Below are 16911 nucleotides of genomic sequence, written 5' to 3'. Positions count from 1 at the left end.
GATCTAGGGGCCAGTGTACCTCAAATTCCAACAAATAGGCTATTATTTATCCTACTTAGGCACAAGCCCAGCGCTGATGCCCCCATCCCTGAAAGAGCTCGAATATGTGTCCTCTTGCAGCTTTGGCTGTGAGAACCCAGGCTGCCCTTACAAACCCCTGGGCTCTTCCTCCAGCCCCAAGGGCCCTCAGTCCCTCACTCTTCCGGGCTCAGTTCATGCCAGGAACCATCAAGTTCTGAGGGATGGTGCTCGGCTCCCCTCTTTCCTGGCCCAGAATAAGAGAAAATGCTCAATAGGGTGAGCAGGTTGCAGGAGGAGGCATAAAAGACACAATATTATTATCAATAACAGTAGCTCTGTGAATATAGAGTTATATATTGTTGATAACTGATAATCATCGCAGTTGCTCAGTGCTGGGTACCAGGAGAAGCTTTCTGTTGCAGCATCTGTAATATTGATGACCCATGCAGGCATTGTTAACTCCTCATTTGAGAAACAGCCTCAGAGAAGTTCTGAGACCTACCCTCTTGGATCTGGAGAAACAGGCCCATCTTCTTGGAAAGCTACCCCCAGCCAGTTACATGCCTCTCTGTCCTTCAGGCCTCGGGCCATCTGCAGTCCTGAGTCCCCCTCCATCACCTCCCAGTCCCTTGGTCCATCAACTGCTCTTAACTCAAGCAAGACTGCTGGCCGTGCTCTGCGCCCCTCCCCCACTCCCAGTCTCCTTCCATCTGCTTGGCTCTGTTTCTCCCAGGGACCTTTGCGAGTGAACTCTTCTCCGCCGCTCCAGTCAAGACACAGGCATCAGCATCAGACTGACCTGGGCTCCAAGCTTACCGTGCTGCCTGCTGGCTGTGCATCCCTGGATAAGTCACTTTACTTCTCTGAGCACGGTATCCTCAGCTATGGCGGCCACAGGGTTATTGGGAGGCAAAGCTGAGAGAAGTCTCCTTAGGCTTTCAGCCCCAAATCTGCCTTGAATTCTGTGAGTTGCCCCTGGACCCTTCAGAGAAATTCCCTCTTTTGCTTAAGCTGTCTTGAGTTGGACTTTTACTTGCTACCAAACCAAAGCAAACTGAAAAATCTTTGATTAATAAGCCTCCCATTACTTCCTGGATAAAGCCCAATCTTCTTAGCATGACATCTAAAGTCCTTCGCAATTTGACCTCAGCCTACTTAAAAAAAATAACTTTAAAAACAACTTTATAGACATGTTTAAACACAAAACTCCGCTCATTTTAAGTGTACAATTGGATGCGTTTTGACAAGTACGTAATCAACCCCACAGTCAAGATACAGAACATTTTCATCACCCCAGCAAGTTCCCTCCTGCTGCTTTCCAGCTCGTCTGGCCAGAACCGGGCATCCCCTCAGGCTGAGAATGTGGCCCAGGATGGAAGGTTCTGGAGGAAACAGTTGTCTGTGGTGACTTAGGAGAAAATGTAGCTATCGTGTTAAGAAATTAAGTAGGTTATACATTGAGCCCTCATTAGTAGACTATTAAAATGACAAGAATGCAAATAATAACATCTTAAATTGAGGCTGGTAAAAGAAATGCTGGTCTGGAAATTACTGGTATTTTGCCTTGCAGGAAAAATGACAGTCAGCTTACTAATTCCCACTCTGGTCTGGCCCAGGAGAGGCCTCCCTCAATAAGAGTGCATAGAACAGATGGTGCAGCCCCTGTGGGAAACAGTCTGGCTGTTCCTCAAAACGCTAAACATAGAATTACCATATGAACCAGCAATTCCATTCCTAGGTGTGGACTCAAAAGAAATGAAAAACTATGTCCACACGTAGCAGTATTATCCATTATAACCAAAGAGTGGAAACAACCCAAGTATATATCAACTGATGGATGGATAAACAAAATGTGGTACAGCCATGAAATGGAATGTTATTCAGCTATAATGGAATTATGTAGTAGAGAACTGAACCTTGCAAAGTCGATTGCTGGTTGTCTAGGGCGGGGCAGTGTCGGGGGATGGAAGGTGAGTGCTAAAGGGCATGAAGTTTCTTTTGGGGGGATGATAAAAATACTCTAAAATTGATCGTGGTTGTCAGTTGCACAGCTCTGTGAATGTACCAGAAACTACTGAATTGTACAGAGTAAATGGGTGAATTTTATGGTATATGAATTATATCTCAGTAAAAATTTTATCCCCCCAAAAATAGTGTGAGTGGAATTGAAGCTCCTAGAAAGGGGACTTTGCTGTGTTCACTGGTGTGTCCCAGTGGCTGCAACCCCTCCAGGAGGACAGGTGCTCAATAAATATTGTGCAATAAATATGCCAAGTGACCCCTGGCACTGAAGCAGGGCCCTGAGGACTCCCAGTCTGGAATTTTCCAGACCACTCCCCTTTGCAAAAACAAGAGCTGTTCTTAGAGCATCTGTACCTCCACTCTGCTTTGGGACCCAGCCAAAAGGCTTAGCCAGATTGCGTTGAGGCCTGTGGCCTAAGAGTGAAGGCAAGACAAAGAGGATGGGAGGGACATCAACAAGATTGACCTACTGTGTCCCAGGCATGGGATCAGCCCCTCCAGCCTCCCATGGGTTAGCCCAAATACCCACATCATCAAAGAGATTCCTTGGGACGAAAGATTTGAGTCTGAGGCTCTCAGATCCATGGGCTGTGAGGAGAGAGCCAGGCCTGTCTCCTTTGGAAGGAGTCTCAGGCTTGGAGGAAAGGGTATTGAATGCTCCAACCAAGCTCAGACAGGAAGAGCCAGGCTCAAGAATTGACTGCCACCATTTCTCTCTGAGACTCTCTGATCCCTCCCCAGATGCTTTGGCCCCATCTGGGGGGTGGCCTGGCCTGCCCTCCCTCATCCCCCTGGGAATGTGCAAGGAAGTGAAATTCACATCCTGATTCTTCATATTCTGTTACTCGGGCAAGATAGTTATCATGTGTTCACTCAACTAACATCAGGCATCTGTTCTTCTCCAGGCATTGGGCAGTGTTCACGGGACAGGGAGTGAGTAAGGCACTGTTCCCTCTGCTGGAGTTCAGTCTAGCATAAGAGCCAGACGTGGGCATCACCTGCCAGAAGACCCCTAAACGCCGTCACAGCCGCTTGAGCAGAGCAAGAGCCCCAGGAGTCCAGGGCAGGGCAGGGATGGGACCAGAGAGGCCTCACAGAAGAGGAATTGCCAGAATTGGGCCTCAGGGGGGATTTTGCTGGGCAGAGGAGCAGAAAACAGCTCATTCCAGACAGAAGGAACAGCACAAGCAAAGGCAAGGTGTGTGTGTGGGGGGGGCGGGATGTGAGGGTGCAATCCAGGAGGCCACTGGAGTCAAACAGGTAGAGGGTCGGACAGGTACAATGATCAGGAACAGCAGGAAATGTGGCTGAAAAAAGTGGATTGAAATGCAAATGGCCAGAACAGGGGAAAGATAAACAAACTGTGATACATCTCACAAAGGAAGAGTACCACTCAGCAAGAAAAGAGAACAAATGGCTGAGTGGTACTCCATTAACAATATGGAGAAATGTCAAAAACGTGATGCTGAGTGAAAGAAGTCAGACACAAAAAGAACACACTGTTTGATGCCATTTATATGAATGGCAAAACTAAAATAAAATAGGCAAAACTAATCAATGGAGATCAGATCAGAGAGCAGCATCAAACTGCCACTGGCATTTTTCACAGAATTAGAACAAAAAATTTCACAATTTGTATGGAAACACAGGGTACCCCAAATGGCCAGAGCAATCTCGAGAAAAAGAAATGGAGCTGGAGGAGTCGGGCTCCTGGACTTTAGACTATACTGCAAAGCTACAGTGGTCAAGACAGTATGGTACTGGCACAGAAACAGAGGTATAGATCAATGGAACAGGATGGAGAGCCCAGAGATAAACCCACGCACATATGGTCACCTTAGCTTTTTTTTTTTTTTTTTTCGGTACGCGGGCCTCGCACTGTTGTGGCCTCTCCCATTGAGGAGCACAGGCTCCAGACGCACAGGCTCAGCGGCCATGGCTCACGGGCCCTGCCGCTCTGCGGCATGTGGGATCTTCCCGGACCAGGGCACGAACCCGTGTCCCCTGCATTGGCAGGCGTGGACTCTCAACCACTGCGCCAGCAGGGAAGCCCTGGTCACCTTATCTTTGATAAAGGAGGCAAGAATGTACAATGGAGAAAAGACGGCCTCTTCAATGGGTGGTGCTGGGAAAACTGGACAGCTACATGTAGAAGAATGAAATTGGAACACTCCCTAACACCATACACAAAGGTGAACTCAGAATGTATTAAAGACCTAAATGTAAGGCCAGACACTGTCAAACTCTTGGAGGAAAACATAGGCAGAACACTCTATGACATAAATCACAGCAAGATCCTTTTTGACCCACCTCCTGGAGAAATGGAAATAAAAACAAAAATAAACAAATGGGACCTAATGAAACTTAGAAGATTTTGCACAGCAAAGGAAACCATGGACAAGATGAAAAGACAACCCTCAGAGTGGGAGAAAATATTTGCAGATGAAGCAAGTGACAAGGGGTTGATCTCCAGAATTTACAGGCAGCTCATGCAGCTCAATGTCAAGGAAACAAACAACCCAATCCAGGAATGGGCAGAGGACCTAGATAGACATTTCTCCAAGGAGGATATGCAGATTGCCAACAAGCATATGGGGGAATGCTCAACATCATTAATCATTAGAGAGGCGCGAATCAAAACTACAGTACGATGTCATCTCGCACCGGTCGGAATGGGCATCGTCGAGGAAGCTGCAGATGGTGAGTGCTGGAGAGGGTGTGGAGAAAAGGGAATCCTCATACACTGTTGGTGGGAATTTAAAAAATAATAATAAATTTTTTTTAAGTTTATTTTTTCACGTTTAATGTGAAAATGAAGATCTCATGAAGTTTACTTATCACAGTATTAGGAATTACTTAATATCAATTTTGATAGCTATAGTTACATCATCTAAAAATTACATGACGATTGGTGGCACGTTATATGCTTTTCAAAACTGCAGTAAAACAGAAATAACGTGAATGCAAATACATATTGCCGAGGACCTAGGGATCACACTCAAATGACTGGATGGCAAACTTTACATGTTAGCAAGATAAAAAGAAATTGCTAAATCTTTTTTCCCCCTGTATTGAAATAATGAGTCTTAGATGACCAAATAACAAGATCCAAGATACCTTAAATCAAAATATTTACCAAAAGTTCAATAATGTTTTAGAGCAAACAAAAAACAAAAAGGTGAAATTAAGGAGATCATTTGTATTCTAAATTTAATTTTTTCTGTTGGTTCTTAGTTACAAGCATTTCGAAGACTCTTTAAATAATACTTTTAAACTCCTAGTTAAAATAAAATGAGGTGAGGTAATATTTAATTAAAGCAACAAGTTATACCAGTTATGTAAAAATATCTTCCTGTTAATTTCAGAGCTATTTTGTACCATTCAACAAGGAAGAAACTTGAGCAATTATCTCAAGATAATGCTGCGTCATCAGCGGAGCAGTGGCGAGATGCGGTCGTGCGAGACTCCTGCAGACTCGTGCAGGGAGAGGGGAACGGGAAGGAGGTGTTTTTTGTTTTTTTTGTTTTTTTTGCAGTACACGGGCCTCTCACTGTTGTGGCCTCTCCCATTGCGGAGCACAGGCTCCGGACGCGCAGGCTCAGCGGCCATGGCTCACGGGACCAGCCGCTCCGCGGCATGCGGGATCTTCCCGAACCGGGGCAAGAACCCGTGTCCCTTGCAACGGCAGGCGGACTCTCAACCACTGCGCCACCAGGGAAGCCCAAAGGAGGTGTTTTGACTGAAGTTTTGCTGGCAGGGAACTCCCTCCTGTCCCGTGATCCCCAGACCCAGGAGGAGGAGGACAGCTCCCTTATCGTGGTATCACAAACTAACAAATGCCTAATGTGTCCCTTTCCCAGCTCCCCCCTCCAAATGGGGGTGCCTCTAAGAGGGATGTTAGCCTCACATCAGACCCAGGAGAAGCAGGAAGGAATTTGACGTTGACTTAATAAAAGTGTCTGATGAATAGATAAATGACAAGGACCGACTCTATAGGGAACTACGTTCAATATCTTGTAATAACCTATAATGGAAAAGAATATATATATATAACTGAATCACTTTGCTGTACACCAGAAACTAACAGAACATTGTAAATCAACTGTACCTCGATTAAAGAAAAGAAAGAAAAAGATGTCTGATGAAACATTATATACATATATATAACTTAAAATTCATAAAAAGAAACATCTTTCATCATGCGGATCAGCTGTTTTTGCATGTCCCTGTGTAAGGAGAGGACCGTCTCTCCCCTGAGTGAGGGGACGGAGCTGACTCCTCTTGAGGGCATCAGCTCTGCCCCTGCTCTCAGAGGCTGTGCCAGGGACAGCGAGGACCAGAGACCCTGGAGCCCCCAGCTGGGCGTGGCCAGGGGCCAGTCATGGACCTCTCTGGGCCTCCGCGTCCTCAGACACCAAATGGAAGCCCCCTTTGCAGGGTGGGCACTAGAGAGCACAGATGGGGCCATCAGTTCTTGGCGGCCTCTTCTCTTCCCTTGGGTGTGAGGGCACATTCATCTGCTCTCCTCTGGGTTCCCTCAGCTCTTCCTGCTGCCCTGAGTCCATAGCTACCTTCTCAGGCAAGAGGCCTTGGGGGTTGTCTCTGCATCCAGCTGCCCGGCAGTCCTCACCTGTCCACGCCCCAGCCCCAGTCTAATGACCAAGGGCCTCAGGCCACATCTCCTGCTGACGATCCCTTACATGCACTTATTGCCAGCCTTGGCTGTCCGTTGGAATCCCCTGGGGAGCTTTTCAAACTTCTTTTGCATGGCCCCGCACCCAGAGCCTGCACCCGTGTTAATCAGTACCCACTTGATGACAGGCGCTGCGCTAGGTGCTGGAGTTACAGCGGTTAATAAGATACATTCACCGTCTTCAAAGAACTTCACAGGTGTGGAAATAGGTATTTATTTAGTGCAATAATGAACATTTCAAGAAATATCTATCAAGAGGTTACCTCTTGGATATCCCTGTTGGCAAGAAGGTTTTTATCTCCTTTATGAGCAGAGCGGAAAGTGGTCTCCTGAGATACACAGATTGATGGAGTTGGAAGGGAATTTAGTTAACTAGTCCCTGTGCCCCAACCTCCCATTTTACAGATGAGGAAACCAAGGCCAAGAGGCTGAGTTTTCTGTGTGGGAGGAGGAAAGCGGTCTCCGAAAGCCAGAAGGCTCTTGCATTGTGGCATCCCCCGCCAGGTGCCCTTGACAGCTGCTAAGCTGTTCTCAATCCAGTATCTGATGCCAAGTGAATAAAAGATTTAGGACGCATTAGTAAAAGTATTTTAATCAAGTCTAGATAAATTCAAGATTAGATTAAGCTGTGATGGATAACAGCTAAAGATTAGCAAGAAAGGTTACAAATTGTTTCTAGGTATTTATTTCTTTTAAGGCTGATGATTATATGTATAATCTTAATCTAAGTCAAATTTACATGTTATTTAAGTTCAGCTGTTTTTGTGAGCTATCATATTTTTGTAAGTTGAAGAATAATTGATGGAAAACTAAGCAAATCTCTTTACTAACCAAACCTACTAAGCCTGGCTCTGCCACTAGCTTGCTGGGTGATCCTGGGCAAGTCATTGAACTTCTCTGGCTTTCAGTTTCTTCATTTATAAAATGAAGCTAATAATAGTAGCTATGAAGTGAGGTGCAGCATGTATAGCAGAGCCCGAGGCCAGATGACCTTGGGTCAAATCCCAACTCTACCACTTAGCGTAATGCCTTTGGGTAAATTGCTTAACCTCTCTGCACTCAGTTTCTTCATCTGTAAAATGGGGTGATAGTATTCCCCGCCTCAACATGCAATTATGAGGCTCAAACAAATTAATACATGTAAAGAGACTGGAACTGTGCCTGGCAGTGTGCTTACAAATGGTGGCTCTGGTGGGGATGATGTTTAGAGCTCAGAGCATCAGCCCACAACTGTAGGATAAAATTTAAACTATGAGCAAGGTCTCTGAAAATCGAAGAATGCAAATTTAACCAGTGGGGTGAACTGTGACTAAGCAGATGCTCTAGACTCAGGGGAAAGAAAAGATGCCCTGCATTTATCCTAACCCCAGCCTCCTTTCACTCCTTCATCTTTGACCCTCCCCCATTCCTGCCCTGTCCAGGGTCTATAGGGGCACTCGAAGGCACTGTTGGCGTCTCCAGCAATGGACACTGGGTTTTGGGGTTGGCTAGCAGGACTTCCTCCCACTCCCAGGGTCTGCACTGCCTTTTGCGAGCTCGTCCTCACTCTAGTGATAAGCTACTTATTCCTGGGCCCCTTACATGGTCCCCACAGCAAAGTCCTTGGCACCTTGGTTGGGCACTGGAGGAAGAGGATAAGAGAGGTGGGTGGCACAGATAGGGCTTGGCAGGATGCCACTAATGGGTGTGTGGGCAGCAGGAAGGGGACATGCTTTCTGCACCAGATACCTGGGGCTTCAGAAGCCCTGGGGTGAACCACCGCCTTCCCCAGGAGGACCTGAGGCCAGTTATGGGTACATCAGACAGCCAGAGACAGAGGCGAACCACCCACTTCCCAGCTGGCACCTAGTGAGAGCCTACTCAGACCTACTCCCAGAAAGGAAGTACATTTATGGGGCACTTTCTGTGTGCCCGGCACTGTGGCAGCCACTCTATGTCCTCTCCCAAGGTGGAGGCTGTTATCCCTATTGTGCAGATGAGGAAATTGAGGCTCAGAGATGTTGTGTAACCGGCCTAGGACACGTACACCACGTGGCGGAGCCAGGATGTCAGCACAGAACCGTCTAGTTCCAGAACATCCCACCCCATGGGGTTGTGGCAGAGTAAAGCAAGAAGGCAGAGCAAAGTGTGACTGTTGGGCCAGGGGTGGGGAGTGGAGAGAAGGGCCAGGAGGCTGCTTTCGGGAGAGGTTTTGCACCTCCAGACCAGCAGTCTAACGTGGGTGCAGGGCAGGTTGTTGTGTGTCTGGTGGTGGTGGTGGTGATGGTGGAGGACGTTTCAGGCTGTCTTGAGGTTGCGACGGGAGCAAGTGGTCAGGACACTTGGTCCTCCAGGGAGGGTTTGGTTTGGTCCTGGAGAGGAGGCAAAGCTACCTGTCTAGATGCCCTGTTGAGACTGGGATTGAAGAGAGGGTAGGGGCGCAGCTTTTTCTTTAGAAATTTGGTTTCCAAAGTGGGGAATGCACCTAGGGGTGCATCAGATGATCCTTTAGGGTGTGGTAAGAAAATATTGGAACTTCTATTCATAGTTTAAAAAATAATCCTGAAAAATTTTTGGTGCGTGAATGATTTTTAATATACATATTAGTTCAATAGCATAAATATAATACATAAACATAAATATACATACAGTGACGGTTCCAAACTTTATTTATTTATTTTTTTACTGAGAGCTACAGCCAATAGAAAAGGCTTCCAGAACAAGACTGGCGAGTTGCAGGGGTCGGGGAAAGAGATCGGAGTGGGTGGGTGTAGAAACAGAGACTGGGGATAGCTGTTGGCGGCCCCTGCTGGTCACCACCGGAAGTGCAACATCACTCAATACAGCATCCTTCAGAACACCCACTCCGAGTTTTCTTTCTTTCTGTGCCTTGAATCCCAAAGCCTTGGAATGAATATCCACCAGAGGAAAACCTTGATTTTAGGGGAAGCAGAGACACTGCCTGCACCCTTGTGACCTCTGGGGCGGGGGCAGGGAGGAAGACAGAGCTAAATACAGACCCCAGAGGGAGAGGACTCTTTCCCCTCACTCCCCCCATGCCCCCCGCCCAACTCCCCCACTCCCCCTTACTCCCCCCACTCCCCCATCCCTCGGCCAGAGGGGCAGCCCCTAACTGCCATGGGATGCACTGTGGACCCCTCAACCCTGCTTCCCGTCCCAGCAATTCTATTTCCCACTAGTAGCACCCTCATTCCTTTGGGGCCCTGCTTAGAACACTTACTGCACCTCTGTTATGACATTCAGTTATACCGCCAGAAAGTGATTTTTGTGTCTGACACCACCCCTCCCCGATCTCCACCTTCAGGAATCACTGACGCTGGCGCTGAAGCTGGTATCTGACTCACTATCACTGAAGCTGGCACCCTATCTAGAACAGAATAAGAGCATCCTGCTCTGTAGCAGGAAATGTTTCTCCCTTCTCTGTAACCTCATGGGGCTGTTGTGAGAATCGAACAATATATCAATTGTAAGATTCTGAACAGATGTGAGGAGCTGGCATTCTATAAGGCCCTTATAAGGGAGATGCTTGTTGACTGACTAATGGGGGGAGGCAGCTTGTAAGGGTAACGAATTGGGCTCCAGCTTCCTAGAGGGCCAAAATCTGGGATCCCACCTTGTCCTGGTGACCTTGAGCGAAACTGAAAGTTTGCTGTGTGTTGCTATGGGGTAATAGTCACGTGACTGAGAAGAAGTAATTAATATTTTGGAGAGATTCAAGATCCTTCCACTTCCCAACCAAACGCAAATAGCCAAGTGATTCACTGCTCAGAGGTGGACAGGTGAGAGTGGACAGTAGCCTTCATAATGGGAAAGGGACTTCTTCCTGAATTGAATTAGGAGGATCTTCTGGCTTGAAGGCAGAAGAGAGGGCTGGAAGCATAGTGCTCCAGCAAGCTCTTTGGTTGGAGACAGAAGCCTGCAATTCCAGTCCCCGCCATCTGGGGTCGCTAACCAACGTTCTTCTCCTTCCTCAGTAACAAGGGCAGAGAGCACCAAAAAACATCAGGGTTTTCAGTCGAGTTTGGCCTGGTTCTGTGCCTCTTCCTTTTACCGATACCCAAACCTATGCTCTCCGGAGCTCAGGGGCGAGTTGAGTCTCCTGGACCCGGGGATCAGTCCCATTCTTCCAGGATGGATTTCCAAGTCAAACCCATTTCTGAGATTTCCAAGCAAGTTTCCAGGATGAAGTTCATTTCTGATCTTAGGAGCCCTGCATGTTCTAGAGGGCAGCTGGAGGGGTTGGGTGATACTGCGGCCAGAGTAGTACCGCGGCTGGCCCCGAATGCTCCACGCACTTAGCGAAGGGTGGTCTTGGGGCTGAGCCTCCTGTATTCCAAGGCCAGAACTAAGTGCAGGTCTAGGGTGGAGCCAGAAGCCGGGCGAAGGCGAGCAACTGGATTTAAGTCTTTCTTTATTTCTTGAGATGGCACTCTGAGCAAGGGTTACCTCGTTCTGTACTCCGTAGACAGAGGTGTGGACCAGCTCTCCGGTCCAGGCTTGAAATAGGGTCTCGACGTTTCCCCCTTTTTTTTGCAAATTCGCCGAGAGGATCTGGGATCCAGGTAGCCACCACTGAATCCTTAAAAGTTGCCCCTGAGCCCGAGGCCCTACGGGGGTGCGTCTCTTGCTCTTTGGGGGTTTCCCTAAACTCCTCCTGCTCCCTTATCCAGTTGGGAAGCAGGATAATGAGGAAAGGTGAGGCACGCTTGGAACTGGAACGCAGGTCTAAGCTGAGAGAAGGGGGCGGGTAATCTTTCACCATCGCCCTTTTAAGGGATCGCTGGGCGCCGAGAGTAGGTACAGGTCCCAGTCCTTGCTTCCCCGAGTAGAAAGCAAGTTGGGGAGGAGGGTGGATCCTGGACTGTGCAGTGTCTCCCAGACCACCACCTCCCGGCCTACCCACTAGCTGCTCGGAAAGGCTACTTTCCTCGGAGTGGTCCCGCGGCATCTATATCCCCCTCCCCTCCTCTCTCGGTCTCCGCCCCTTCGCGCAGAGAAGGCCTCGCCGCTTTAAGACCGGGGGTTGCGATTGACAAGCAATAAACGCGGAGCGCCGGGCTGCGCTGGAGCAACCCCGAGCTAGGGGCCTCTCGGGGCGCAGGTAGGCGCCCCCCAGCCCCCGAGCCAGCACCCACCCGAGGGCCCTCTTCGTCCTGGCACGGCACTTGGGGCCCTTTCTCTGCGTCCCACCTCCCCTGGCCTCTTCCCTCAGGCCAGTCCCCTCCCTCTCACCCTCCCGCCCTCACCCCCCTTTCTCGGGTGCTCCTAGAGAGAGACCAAACCCCGCTGCCCATTTTCGCTGGCCCCCGCCCCCGCGGCGAGGGCTCCTAAGTGACGTCAGGCACAGAGCTGGTGAGCTGTGAGGGGCCCGGGCGTCCGGGCGGCTTCTCTGGGGGCCGTGCGGATTCCGGGGACTTCGGAGCCAGGCATTACGTAAGAACCGCGCTGTTAGCTCTTCCGGGGTTGGGGGCGCAAGACAGAGGTTGCGTTGGTCCCCTTGGCTCCCCTGCCACCTTGGGAGGCCAACACCTTAATCTTTCCTGGGAGGGGGTCCTGGGAAGGGGGTGTGATGCTTCTTCGCTTCCCAGGTTGTAGAGGGGGCGGGTCTGGGTCGGGGGCCAAGGCTAGGATCTGGAGACCTGGGAAGGGATCGGTGCCAGGAGCGAGGAGCCAGGGCCAGAAAGTTAGGTCAACTAAGGTGGGGGAGCGGGGGGAGAGTGAGGACGGGGTGGGGGTGGGGGCGCAGCCATTCAGTGACCTCATCCCCTAGTCTCCAGCGGGCGTGCAAGCAAAGAGCCTACTTTGATGGCTCGCAACACACCCCCCTCCTCCCAGGTCCTAGCGCCCAGCGTTTTCGGGCTGGGCTCTTGGAGCGGGGTGGGGCGGGGGGCGGGGGCGCTCTGATAGTCGGTGCTTGCAGACCCGCCCGGCCACCGAGACCCAGTCTGTCTACCCCTCCCCACGACCTGTCGGTCTTCAAAGTGCCTTTGTCAGACCTTTCTCCTCTCCATCTCTTTGTACGGGTATTGACGGAGCTTGGAGGAAACCTCCCCCTTTCTCGGTGGGCCCACATCATCTACCGACCCTGGGTAGTGTGGATAGCCTGGACGTAGGGGTGAGAGGGCTCCTGGGCCCAAGGTTTTGGAAGCTGAGGTGCGGGTTCCCAGATGCCTGGGCTCCGGACCTTGGCTCAGAGCCAGGCTGGCTTGCCTGGCACTGCGTTCTCCTGTGGGCACAGCCGGGCCCCGCCCTCTCGGAGGCTTGGGTGGGGGGAGGGCAGAGCTAGCCGATGCCGTGGGAACCGACTCCCCAGAGGGAAAACCCAGGCAGGCTAGGCAAGACTTCTGGGGACAGGATCCTCCCTGCCTCTTCCCACCTTCCACCCTCGGGGGAAGGAGGACATCGGGAGTTCTCTTTGCCAGCAACCGTCAGGGAGATTAGCTCCAGCCAGGAGAGGGCTGCAGGTTCCAGGTCCTTGGGACCTGGGAGGGGGCAGGAAGGGAGCCCTCCTCGATACTGTCTAGGAATAGGACAGCAGGGTTTGGCGCCCGGCGCACTAGCTGGTACAGTGGATCCTGGGCATTGCTCCCAGCCTGGGTGCTAGCCTGACAGGGGGTGCCCTTCCTCTCCCTGAAAGCTCCTTTCTTCCTTGTTCTCAGGGGCAGATGCAGGAGGAAGGGGAGCCATCCTTCCACTTTTGTAATTTCTGCTACTTGAGCTCAGATGACCAGCTCAGGCCTGGGAAGGTGATAGGAGGAGAGAAGATTTTATTAAAATCAGGTAGTGGTCCCTCTAGGGACCTTTTGGTGGGGGAGGTGAAGTTGTGGCTCCCCCACCCCCAGGGCCCAGTAGCATTCAGTCCTAAAGTGGGCACTGCCAGCTGCTTCCCTGCACTCCCCCACCCATGCTGTGAGCCACCGCCTCCTGTTGTCAAGGCAACCAGGAATTAGGGTTTTCTCCAGCAGCACAGGCCTAGGAAGGCAAAGTGAGGAAGAATGGTGGGTTACCCACCTGCACCCTCCCCTGGAGAATGAGGGATCCAACCCCAGCTTGGGGAGGACCTGGGATGGGAACTGGGTCTGTAAACTCCATGGCTGGTTCTGCCCAGAGCCCCTGCTCTCCTTGTCCCAGCTCCAGCTAAGAAGGGGCAGGGGGAGAAAGAGGAAGCAAGAGAGGCCTTGGGGATGAATGACATCATTTCTGTCAGACAGATGGACAAACGTTTGCGGAGCATTTACACCGCGCTAGGTCTGGGATCCAGAGGCAAAAGAAAACTGATGCGGTTCTTGACCCATGGAGCTGCAAGTCAGGGAACACCCATCTTTCCTGCTTTTGACTCAAACTGGACTTTTTCCCACCCTTTCTCTCTCTCTCAAAAAAAAAAAAAGACAGATGGTAGGCAGAAACAATTTTTTTTGAGTCATAAAACCTGGGTTTTCATTGTAGCTCTCTTTATTAGCTTTGTGACCTTGGGCAAATCAACTAACCTCTCTGATCCTCTGTCTCCTCCTCCTTGGAGAAATGGGCATGTAATGTCTGCTCTTCCTGCCTCCCAGGACTGTGGGATCATTTAGTGTCAGGGCAATGCCCTCTCCCCTACCTCGCTGGCTGATCCTGAAGGCGAGGCCCTTCCTGATTCCTTCCCTTGCTTTGCCCTCGTGCCTTCTCAACCTCCTGTCTCCCCTCCTCCAGGAGAGCCATTTCAGAGCCCTTGCTGATTTCACCATGCCAGTTGCCGCCACCAACTCTGAGTCTGGTAAGAAGGGAGTGGGGATGTCAGTGTATATCAGTGGTTCAGAGGGTGGGGAGCAGCAATCAGGCACTCCCACAGCTCCCCTGGAAGAACAAACTACCCCTGCCGCAGCTGCTCCACCCAGCTGCTCGGCCATCTCTTTGGCAACTTCTATCACCCTGCTGCACCCGCCCCAGGGTGGGGCTGGAGACACAGCACAGCTCACCTCCAGGGAGGCCAGGGGAATGCATGCTCTGGAGAAGTCCACGGTGCAGTGCCCACCAGATGGGTAGAGTGGACTGTCACGTGCTAAGATGGGAGTGTGTGTGTGCTGGGGCACAGGAAGCTGTGCGTGGAGAATGCCAGGTCAGGAAGCCTCGACTTAGTTCTATAGGATGTTTTAGGGCAAGGGTGTGGGTCACCCAGACAAGCTAGGAAGCCTCAGGAACAAGCTGCTTAAATTCTTGGAGGCTGCGTCTCTTCTGTAAAGAGGTGTAAAGGCTATGACAGAGAAAGCACGTTACCATTAAGAATATTCAGTTATTATGCTGTGCTGCTGAGTTGTTAACCTGTGGCCCTGAGCCAGTCACCTCCCTTTTAGGACCTAGGTTTCCCCATCAGGAAGATGAAGTGATGGGAGAAGAGCAGTGTTTTTAACTTGTATTGGTCCTGAATCCCATTGAGAATCTGATGAAAGCTGAGGGTCCTCATCATAGACAAAGTCTTCTATGCACAGAATCTGCATTCTACTCCAGGGCTTCAGGGATGCCCCCTTAAGTGCATTCAGAGACCCACCAGGTGAAGGGCCCTGTGCTAGAGGCTTTCTAAGGGCCCTGACAATTGTAAACTGCTCTTGTATTGCTCTGATTTCTCTGAATTTTCCCCTGCCTGCATGCCTCCTACCCATGTAGCCCCTTCCCTCCCTCTAGGCTCTGCTGCTGCCTCTGCAAGATGTTTCAGGCCCCCCAGTTTGGTTAGATTGAGTCGCCTGTTCCTCTCCTCTGACAAACTGAACTAGGAAAGTGAAGGCTGCTGTGAGTGGCCCAGAGCCTAATCTGTGACCCCCTTGTCCCCCAGGAAGGGCCTGTTCTCCATGCAGTGGCGGGACTGTACCAATGTCCCCCAGCTTCTGCAGTCTTGGAGGGCTCAGTGCCTCCCCCTGCTGCTCCAGCCTCCCTGGGCCCCTGTGTAAGCTGCTTAGGGGTTAATTAAGCCCATCCCTGAGCCTGTGATTAAAGGCCTCCCAATCTGGGACTGTTCAGTAAACCCATTAATAGTGCCTGGGAGGGGTGTAGAGGGAGGGGAAGGCCCAGCAATTTAGTTTCCCTGCTGCAGGCCTCTTGATAAGCCCTGGTGGGGTGGGGGACAGGGCAGGGAGTGGAGCCCGGTGGGGGGGTGAGGGCCTGCTTCCTCTGCGGACTCCTGGGGCACCTGCTGCCTTGGGTCTTGTGCCATGGGCTGCTTTGCCTTTCCATATGCAAAGGAAGAAGGATAGGAGCAAGCTGCTTAACCTCTTGGGGCCTGTGTTTCCTCCTCTGTAAAGAGGTGATGGGAGACTCAAAGCATAGGAGTCTTGTCTTTCCCTCAGGTGGCCCTCTGTGCCTGCCCTGGGGCTGGACTTGGCTCCTGGCCTCGAAAATCTAATGGTGGGTTCTGCCCCTCCTCATTTGGTGGTCATTACACTTCCCATGGGCCTGATAGACAGCTGCGCCCCTGCCTCTAAGGTCAGGTTCACCCTCCCCGGCCCCTCTGCCTTCCCCCAGAGGTCCTTGCCTTGGGCTCTGCAGAGAGTGAAGCTAGCAGGGTCTTTCTACCCTTACCTACGTGTCAATATGGCCACTATCATTGTGGAGAGAGGGAGATGGTGTGGGTGTATTCCTCTAGCAGAGGGACCCCAACTCTATTTCTAGTAAGGTGGAGGAGTCCTTTTCCTGAGGGTTGGAGATACATGGGTGTTGGCATGGGCTGAGAGTTTAGACAGCTTACCGCTGGGCTCCAGTCCATCAGCTCTGCCCTCTCTTCCCCCTTCAGCTGGTTCCCTCCTTTCTTTGAATCAAGGCTAGGATGTGGGGCTTTCAGTTGGAGCTGTCCCTTTAAATCTCTGGGTTAGTGTCCTAGTGTGTAATCCTGCTTGCTGCCATGGCAACCATGGGTGTGCTGTGACCTGGTGTCACTCCTCAGGGAATGGCAGTCTGGTGGCAGCAGCAGCGCCTAGTGGTGGCTTCATGGGTACAGGGTCTCAGAAGAATGAATGGTGGCTCTGGGCTGGGGTAACTTTCAAATCCCCATCCACCCCCTCCCCCCCGGACCCCCTGGTCTCTGCAGCGTGAATGCTTCCTCACCTTTTCCCTTCCCCAACCCCAAGATGCCTGACTTGCCCACGGGCATCACCCCCTTAAGCAAGGGGGAGCGCAACTGGGAGATGGGGAGGGAGAAGCTGCTG

The sequence above is a fragment of the Stenella coeruleoalba genome, assembly GCF_951394435.1.
Source record: "Stenella coeruleoalba genome assembly, chromosome: 19".
In the NCBI taxonomy this organism is placed as follows: Eukaryota; Metazoa; Chordata; class Mammalia; order Artiodactyla; family Delphinidae; genus Stenella; species Stenella coeruleoalba.
Note: the sequence above shows the minus strand (reverse complement) of the source record.